Source organism: Salvia splendens, unplaced genomic scaffold (genome assembly GCF_004379255.2).
Source record: "Salvia splendens isolate huo1 unplaced genomic scaffold, SspV2 ctg652, whole genome shotgun sequence".
Taxonomy (NCBI): domain Eukaryota; kingdom Viridiplantae; phylum Streptophyta; class Magnoliopsida; order Lamiales; family Lamiaceae; genus Salvia; species Salvia splendens.
Genome location: NW_024599315.1, coordinates 8,305 through 16,608, shown reverse-complemented (window position 1 = coordinate 16,608; position 8,304 = coordinate 8,305).

The following is an 8,304-nucleotide window of genomic DNA, read 5'->3' as shown; positions in this document are numbered from 1 at the left end:
TGGCCAGTCGGATCAGTTTGACAATCCAACTTGAGCAAGCCACAATGATAAAGAAAATATGAGAACAAAGGAGAGCGAAATCGTGGACTTTTCAAATGGCGCCGTTGTCGGGGATGATCTCGTGTATCCTACATTTGTTGTAAGACACTTTGGTGTGAATATTGTTAATATTTTTCTGTTTCTTTCTTTTTGATTGCAGCTTAGAGACAGACAGCTCAAGGAGACAGCATTGATGAATCAATGACCTTATCTATGTGGATCGACTGCTTAACCCGCTGGTGTGAACCAAGGGGGCAACTGGAGCGAGGAGACACATAGATGGGCGGAGCGTCTCAGGTTTTGTTAAAGAATTTTAGTGTAAATTTTGTAAATAAACTCTTTGTTGTTTTTTTGTTTACCATAGTTTGAAAGCACCGAGTTCAAAAGGCAAACAGAGGAGGGAGTAGAGCCAATATCGTCCAAGAAAAATCACCTCCCACTCCACCAATTAATTCGGATGCCAGCAGCAAAGAAAGTCAGGACATCACCTTCGTGAGTCCGTTTGAATCGATAGCCACCACAGACGAGGAAGAAACCATTATGGCTTGTAATCAAGAAGATGATCAGGAGATAGGTTCACTCTATGCCCACTCGGAGAATGAACCAATGCCTTCCATCACCACCACTCGGGAGCATGAAGCAATATATGTAAAACCAGAAGTACTTACCATCCTACCTACCTTTTCGGGAGCTAGTGATGACAGCCCAATTGAATTCCTCCATGAGTTCAGCAAAATTTACAGAGTGCAGAAAAGGCTAAAGGAGTCAAGTGAGGAGGATTTCAAGTTGAGAGCTATTCCTCTCTCTTTGAATGGAGAAGCAGAGACTTGGTTTAGAAGATTGGAGCCCAACATCATCAAGACGTGGTCAGATTTCAAGAGGGAGTTCCAAAACAAATTCTTTTCGGCGGCGAAATCACATGCACTCCGAAAGGAAATCAGAGAAGCTACCCAAGGATATGATAAGAGCTTGAGCAAATATTGACATAGATACAGAGGTCTTCTGGATGCTTGCCCAAATCACAAACTGATGGAAGTGGAGATCTACTCACGGTTCTACGAAGGAATGGATGTAAAGAGCAAGAACTTAGTGAACTCATCAAGCGGTGGAAGTTTATACAAACTAAGGTTGAGTATGGCTAAGATTGTCATGGAAGGGCTTCTAAACGCAAAACGAGATTACGATGATACATCGATCGCCCCCTCGCAAGGGAATGTGATGAGTACTCCCACGAAAGAGAATGATAATCTGCTGAAGAGCCGGATTGACAAGCTAGAGGAAACACTGCAGACAGTAATTGAGTCAAGCCAACCGCATGCCCTTCCAATCAAAACCCACATCTAGACTAATCAGAAGAGTCACCGCCAGAATACGAATGAGATCTGGAGTTCGAATAGGAACTGGAATCCTGGAGGACAACCAGGGGTGCAACAATATGAATACCTACACGGTGAAGAATGGCTGAACATAAGCACCCTACCTCAATGGAGTTGGGCAGAAGAGTCCCCACTTTTCCCAAACCATACAGAACCCTATCCGACTTCCACCCAAATGCCCACTTGGCCAATGGGACATCCAGATTACCAACCTCAACCTGAATTTCAAAGACATGAATTCAGCCCACCGACATACCAACCTGACTATTCCAGTCATTACCCTTCATTCCCAAGTCATCCTTATCAGACATGTTCTCGTGATGCATGAACTCACTTTCCGACATGGTCAAATGAGGATTGGCCAACTCAGGACCCTCATTATTGCCAAAACCAAGCTTGTTCGGATCAACATCAGCCTCAGCCTCAGCCTCAAAAGGGTTTTGAACCACCCTTGGACGAGAATCATTATGCAGAGCCTAAAGAGGAAAGGATAGAGGGATTGATCGTATCCCAGCAGAGCATGAGGCGTTGCTTGAAATCAAATGATGAATTGACATTAGAAATGCAGCACACATATAATGAGCAAAAATCCAGCATAGATGAAATGATCAAGCAGGTCGCTCTACTAACTGATATTATGAAGGGGATACAAGAGGATAAAGCAAGGCAAGGGATGAATGAGAAAATGATAGATGAAGTAGGTGTGCGTGAACCCGAGGAAAAGGAGCCGTCAAATGCTGAGAACAAGTCAGAGGCACCACTGGAAAAGCAGGGAGAGATAGGAGCTGTTGAGGTAGAACCAGCCGAGGAGAAACCCCAAGCTGAAGAAGAGTCGACCACAGTACCTCTCAAGGACGAAATGTTACAGAAGATTCAAGAGGAAGCAAAGGATGAACCTCAAGAGAGAGAAATGGAGGTCATCAAGCATAGCGAGGAATTTGGCAATACTCTGTTCTACCTTCAGACAAGAAAGGTGCATGTGCTCGGTGAGAAGGTAGAGAAATTCACAGTTGGAATGAAAAGAGATAGTACACCGGCAGAGAGACCACCTCCAGTGATCGACAAACTTGATGGGTGTTGCAAAGAAGGTGAGCCGAAGCTGAAAGATGAGAGACCCAAGCGAAGAGCTGCACGGTTTATCTACTGGGTACAATTAGAGCCATGGCCTGAACCGCTTAGGATGGGAAAACCTCCTGACCCTGGACTACGCCCCAAGGAAAATAAGAAGGTCCAAGGGACCTACAAGAATCATAAGAAAAACCGGGTAGCCACGTTGGTGATGTACCTCCAGAAAAATCAGTGGATAGAGAGGAGAAGATTTAATTCAGGATCTCCAGTTGATGACCATTCCCATGAAGGTTTGCCAACTTCTGAACTGATCAAGTCAGGAAAAGACTCAAGACCACTTGATCCAGTTATTTGAAGCGAGTCAAGCTCAGACATGCACAGAGGTGAAGAGATGATCATGATGAGGAAAGGAAGCTGCCAACCCATACGCACAGAGGTGAAGAGATGATCGAATGGACAAAAAGTACAACTCCCTCCGTCCCATTAAATATGCAACATTTGTTTTTTGGCACGAGATTTTATGTAGTGTTGTTTTGTGAGTTAATGAAGAGAGAGTAAAGTAAGAGAGAAGAAAAAGTAGAGAGAGTATTATTTCTATTTTTAGAAACGTTTCATTTTTAATGGGACATACCAAAAAGGAAAACGTTTCATTTCTAATGGGACAGAGGGAGTACTTCTCAAGTCTCGGTGGAAATTGAAGCGAGTCAAGCTCAGACATGCAAGAAGCAATTAGGGACTCCATTGATCCACCACATCCTGGCAATTACAAAGTTTCACGGAGTATCCTGCCTTATGACTTTTTCTCTGTTAATCCATCTAAAAAGGAAAATAATAAACAAACCAGCAGTATGTGTAGTGGGAGAAACTCCACTATGCGCACTATCCTGCCTTATTTGTCTCTTGTTTTATTTTAAGAAAATTTCCAAAACAAAATTTAATTCAGAAAATAACAAAAATATTTTCAAAATTTTTGGATGTATCTGGGAGGATTTTAAATGAAACTCAATCTTGAAGATCTTCTACCAGTGCTTCACAAATCCTTTCATTTTGTCTACTTTATTTTAAGCATGGTTTTAGTTAAATAAGTGAAAAAGAAAATTACTGTGCGCTTTTATCTTTTAACCGGGAGAAATCTAAAAAAAGGAAAATAAAAGGGAATATCATAAACTCTCAAAATTTGAATTTTGGCACAGGAAGGCAAACTTGCGCTAACGTCACGGAGATTGTTTCACCTTCTTCCGTTGTTATCTAAACATACCTCTCTCCATCTTTTCATATCTCAGCCGAATTTGACCCTAATTCCTTTCCTCTCAACTCTCTACAAAATATCTTTTCAGCCAAAAATGAACAAGTCCTCTACATCCGGTCTACCTCAGAAACCTTCCACCGAACGTCGAGTTCGGTTGATTCCCGCAACCCCTAAGCCAGAGGGCACGACGATTCCCACTTCACAACCGAGGGTGCTCCCGAATGTCGGTACATCTCATCCACCGGAGACGTCCGCGTGCAATTTGTACTCGGAAATCATCAAGGAGGCAATGGCCACACTAAATCGTGACGGAACCAATGCGGGAGAGACAAACTCTAGCGAGAGTTCAAGCGAAGCCGCGACCCTGTCGGACACCTATACTAACCCTACATCGTCGTCCTCACTTAGATTCAACACGGACGACGAAGACAAAGCTGAGGAAGGCCAGGGAAAGAAGAGAACCGGTCAAACTTTTGAAGAAATCGCGTCTGAAGTGATTAAGGAGATGCACAAAATTGAAGAGAAGAAGAAAAGAAAATGAAAAGGAACACAAGGAGCTGGGGAGCCACTACAAATTCCTACAGTGGCGGCTAGCAGGGAACCCCGAGATGATCCCATAAGAGAAATCTATGATTTGACGGGGACCGGATGAAGAGGAAGCAGCTGCATAGGATGCTGGAGGAATCGGATGGAGGACACGGTGAACTTATTAATAGTAGAGAACGCGGAGCAAAATGCACTTCTGAAAAGCCAAAGAGAGCAGATGACCAAGATGGTTGGCCTGGTGGACAGAGTAATTTCCTAGATGAAGAGGGAAACTCAATCCTCCAACCAACCCTCACCGGCGGTCTTAGTATCAGGGCAGAATGAACCTCCGCAGAATGTTCCAGATACCGACCTTGCGGGTACCTCTAGAAAAAGAAATCCAACCACCACCACCAGCCAACCACCCTCTGTAATTCCTGACTCATCCACGGCCAAGAGGACCAGGCTGACCAGACAATCTGGCTCCTAAGTGAGTCAGGAGAAGAACTAAACTAGACGAGCCAAGTAAATTTTACTTTTTGGTTCACATTTTTCACTTTTTAGCTTAAGCATGCTCTTTCTGTCTATAAATATGCTTTGTTTATTTATGTGTGTTCTTCTTCCACTTAGCCCACTGCATGGTCTAAGTGTGAGATGTTTATGTGTGAACATGGTGGCCTCTTCCTTATGTTGATATTTCTTGACTATGCTTCAGCCACATATTTACTTGCTTGCTGTTTGTTTATATGTGCTTCTCCCACTTAGCCCAGTGCATGGTCTAAGTGTGAGAAGTTTGTTTGTTCTTGTTGATATATCCATGGTTGTACATACTTTGTTTGAACTTCTCCCACTTAGCACATTGCATGGTCTAAGTGTGAAAAGTTTCTCTATTTTCTTTTCTGATGTGTTTTATATTTCTTTGTTTTTGTGTCTTAACTTCTCCCACTTAGCCCACTTTTTGATCTAAGTGTGAGAAGTTTGTTTTTATGTTTTGACACCAAAACACCCTGTTTTCCACTGAATCAAAGTCACTTCATCAAAGCAGTAGTTAGTGTCAGCGTTGTGTGTTTTGATTAGTTAGAAATCTTTTGTTAATTGTTTGAATTTATGTGTTTTTAGATATGAACTGGTTTAAGATAATAAATGCAAGATTCTCTTAGTAAGAGTGATTGAAGAGAGGATGCATGTTGATTTGTGAGATTCCCTTCTTTTATAAACCAAAATTTGTTTGGAGGATGTAAGAAAGATGGAAGTAGCTTTAATCTAATCCATCTGTGAAGCCCTCTAAAATGTGAGTTAGAAACCAAAGTAGAACACTTTCTACTGAGATAAAAAAAATATAGACTGTCATTGATGCTTAGAGGGAAATGACATAGGCTAGCAAGGACTAAAGGTAATAGGAATAACCAGTTGAGCCTAATGTGAACCTGTCTCATTGTAAGGGCATCCCCTAGTAACACCCTTTGAGCCTGAACTGTAATTATCCCTTCTTTTTGAAATCCTCAGCTTTCATGTAATGTGAACAAGGGGATAGGCTGGGGCAATTCACCATTCGGGATAGGAGATAGGTTGTGAAACAGGGGAAGATGAAGCAGAAAAGAAAACGGACAGGCCCAGAAAAAAAAAAGAGAAAAGAAAGAGAGTTAGAAAATGGGCAGGAAGAATGTATAACCGACCCACATAAAGAAAAGAAAATAGAAAATAGGAGGGCAGGAAATGATGTAACCTGACCCTAAGAAAAAGTTAAACAAATAAGGCCAAAATGGCCAAGGGTATCTTCAAGGTTGAAACGGTCTCAAATTGTACATAGGGAGGTTGTTCTAGTTTTATCCCTAAGTTCACATGTCCTTCATATTTCTTTATAAACTATGAACTTAGAACCCATAGGACCCTCACCTTTATACACTACAACCCTTACCCCATTACAACATAAATAAAGACCTTAAGGAGTTAGCTTCTGTCAATAGAACTCGAGCATCAATGGTATGACAAAATGAATGAGTGAATGGTCCTAACAATTCTGGTGAGGATTGAGAGACTGAGCGAATCCAATAGTTGGAATGATAGAAGCTATCTTGACAAACGAACAAACATGATAAGGTAGAAAAGGGGAGGGAAAGGAATCTGAGACTGTAGACAATTGGATTGACATTAAGCTTGTGGGAGTGATTGCCAAACAACTTAAACCAACTCTGTCTTTTCTTTTTACATGTCAACGTGTTTAGTTTACTTACATGCTTTTCCTTTCTAGGTCCTTTATATATGTGTGTTTGTTTTATAATGTTTTTGAATAAGAACCATGCTTTGAAACTTACCTCTTTTCCTTTTGTTTTCTTTCATATTTGAGGACAAGTATACGTTAAGTGTGAGCAGTTTGATGAGGCCCGTTACACGCATGTGTTCTGTCATAAAACCACATCAAATTCTGTGAACTAACGTGTAATTTTGAGCTAGGTGTGTATGAAAGTTCGCCATTTTCAGAAAATGAGTTGATCAACTGGGTGGATGAATGGATCAGGAGAAGGAGTCAAAATTGTTGCGCAAACGGATCAAGTTGAATCAAATGGCATGTAGAAGGAGCATCTAACTAGAAGACTGATGCGTCACACAAGAAAGATCCACAAGGGAAAAGGGTAAAGCAGACTTTTAAGAGAACAAATGCCCTAAGGATCAAGACCTCACACCTTCCTATAAATGGAAATAGAGAAGGAGGAAGGAGGCAGCGCTTTTAGCTTCCAACTCGTGACACTCATTAGTTTTCAGCTCTCTTGCAGAGCTGAAATGGGGGCTCCCAATACTCCACACTCCTAACTTCCGTTGTATACATGCTTGGTTTTTGTTTAGTTTAGCTTAGTGGTGTTTTGGTGTTGGTTTTTGTCATCGTAATCTTTAGGTTCTGTTATTCCACTTCGAGAAGGAGCGATGAAACAATTTCTATTTTCGTTTGTTTATTTTCAGTTTACTTTTGATGTTATCGACTCTTGATGTTTTGATTTAGTAAATTTAGAGTTATGGTTTCAATTCTAGTTGATACGCCCTGTTTACCATGCATGATATTTCTGATCAGCTTTTGATTTTCGGCCTATGATGCAATATCTTAGCTCGAGTGTTTTGTTTCATTTTGATTTGGTCAGATCTGAGTTTTCGATTTATGTTTCTATGTAGTTGTGAAGAAAATTATGGATAAGCAGTTTAGGATGTTTAGATCTGAAAGACGAGTTTTTAATTCTGCATGACTATGGGTTAGTTTCTTGTTTACGTAGGTGTAGTTTAGTTCTTAGGAGTAGATTCAAGTTTACAAATGGTTATGATATTTCGTTGTTCGTAATTGTTCAGATCTATTTTTACTCTGCTTTTCATGTTGATTTTGTGAAGAAGATGAAGTTGTTAGAAAAGTTTTACTTTACCGTACGCTTTGCAGGCGACTGACAGTCATCCATTTTATTATGTTTGTCCATTTCAGGAAAGTTTTAGTATGAGTTGATCAAGTAGATTTTAGTTAAGCTTTAGCAAGTGGATCAGTTTAGTAGTTTAGTCTCTCAAGTCAAGTAGTTAACTTAATCCACCTCTGGAAAGCATGGTCGCAGCCATTCCCATTTCGTGTCCGCAACAAATGTAAAACACATAATCTCTGTGGGATCGATTCTTACTTCCCTATACTAGTTAATAGTATTGTGGGTTAAGGTTTTGAAAACACTTTTGAGTTCCTCCATTCATCTCACTCAAGGCAGATTAAGTCAAGTTGATCAGTCTGAATCTCCACCAGATCCACTCACCTGTGTTCACGGGTAGAAGGCGTACAATTGGCCAGCCGGACCAGTTTGACAATCCAACTTGAGCAAGGCACAACGATAAAGAAAAGATGAGAACAAAGGAGAGCGAAATTGTGGACTTTTCAGTAATCCTAGCACTGCTAGAAATTGATTACCACAACCCAAAATATCGGGATTCTTAGGTTGTGAAAAACTCGCACCATTTGATAAATCAAAATAATGCATATTCAATAATGTATGCTCAAAGCTAAATATATTGATTAAGAAATGATAA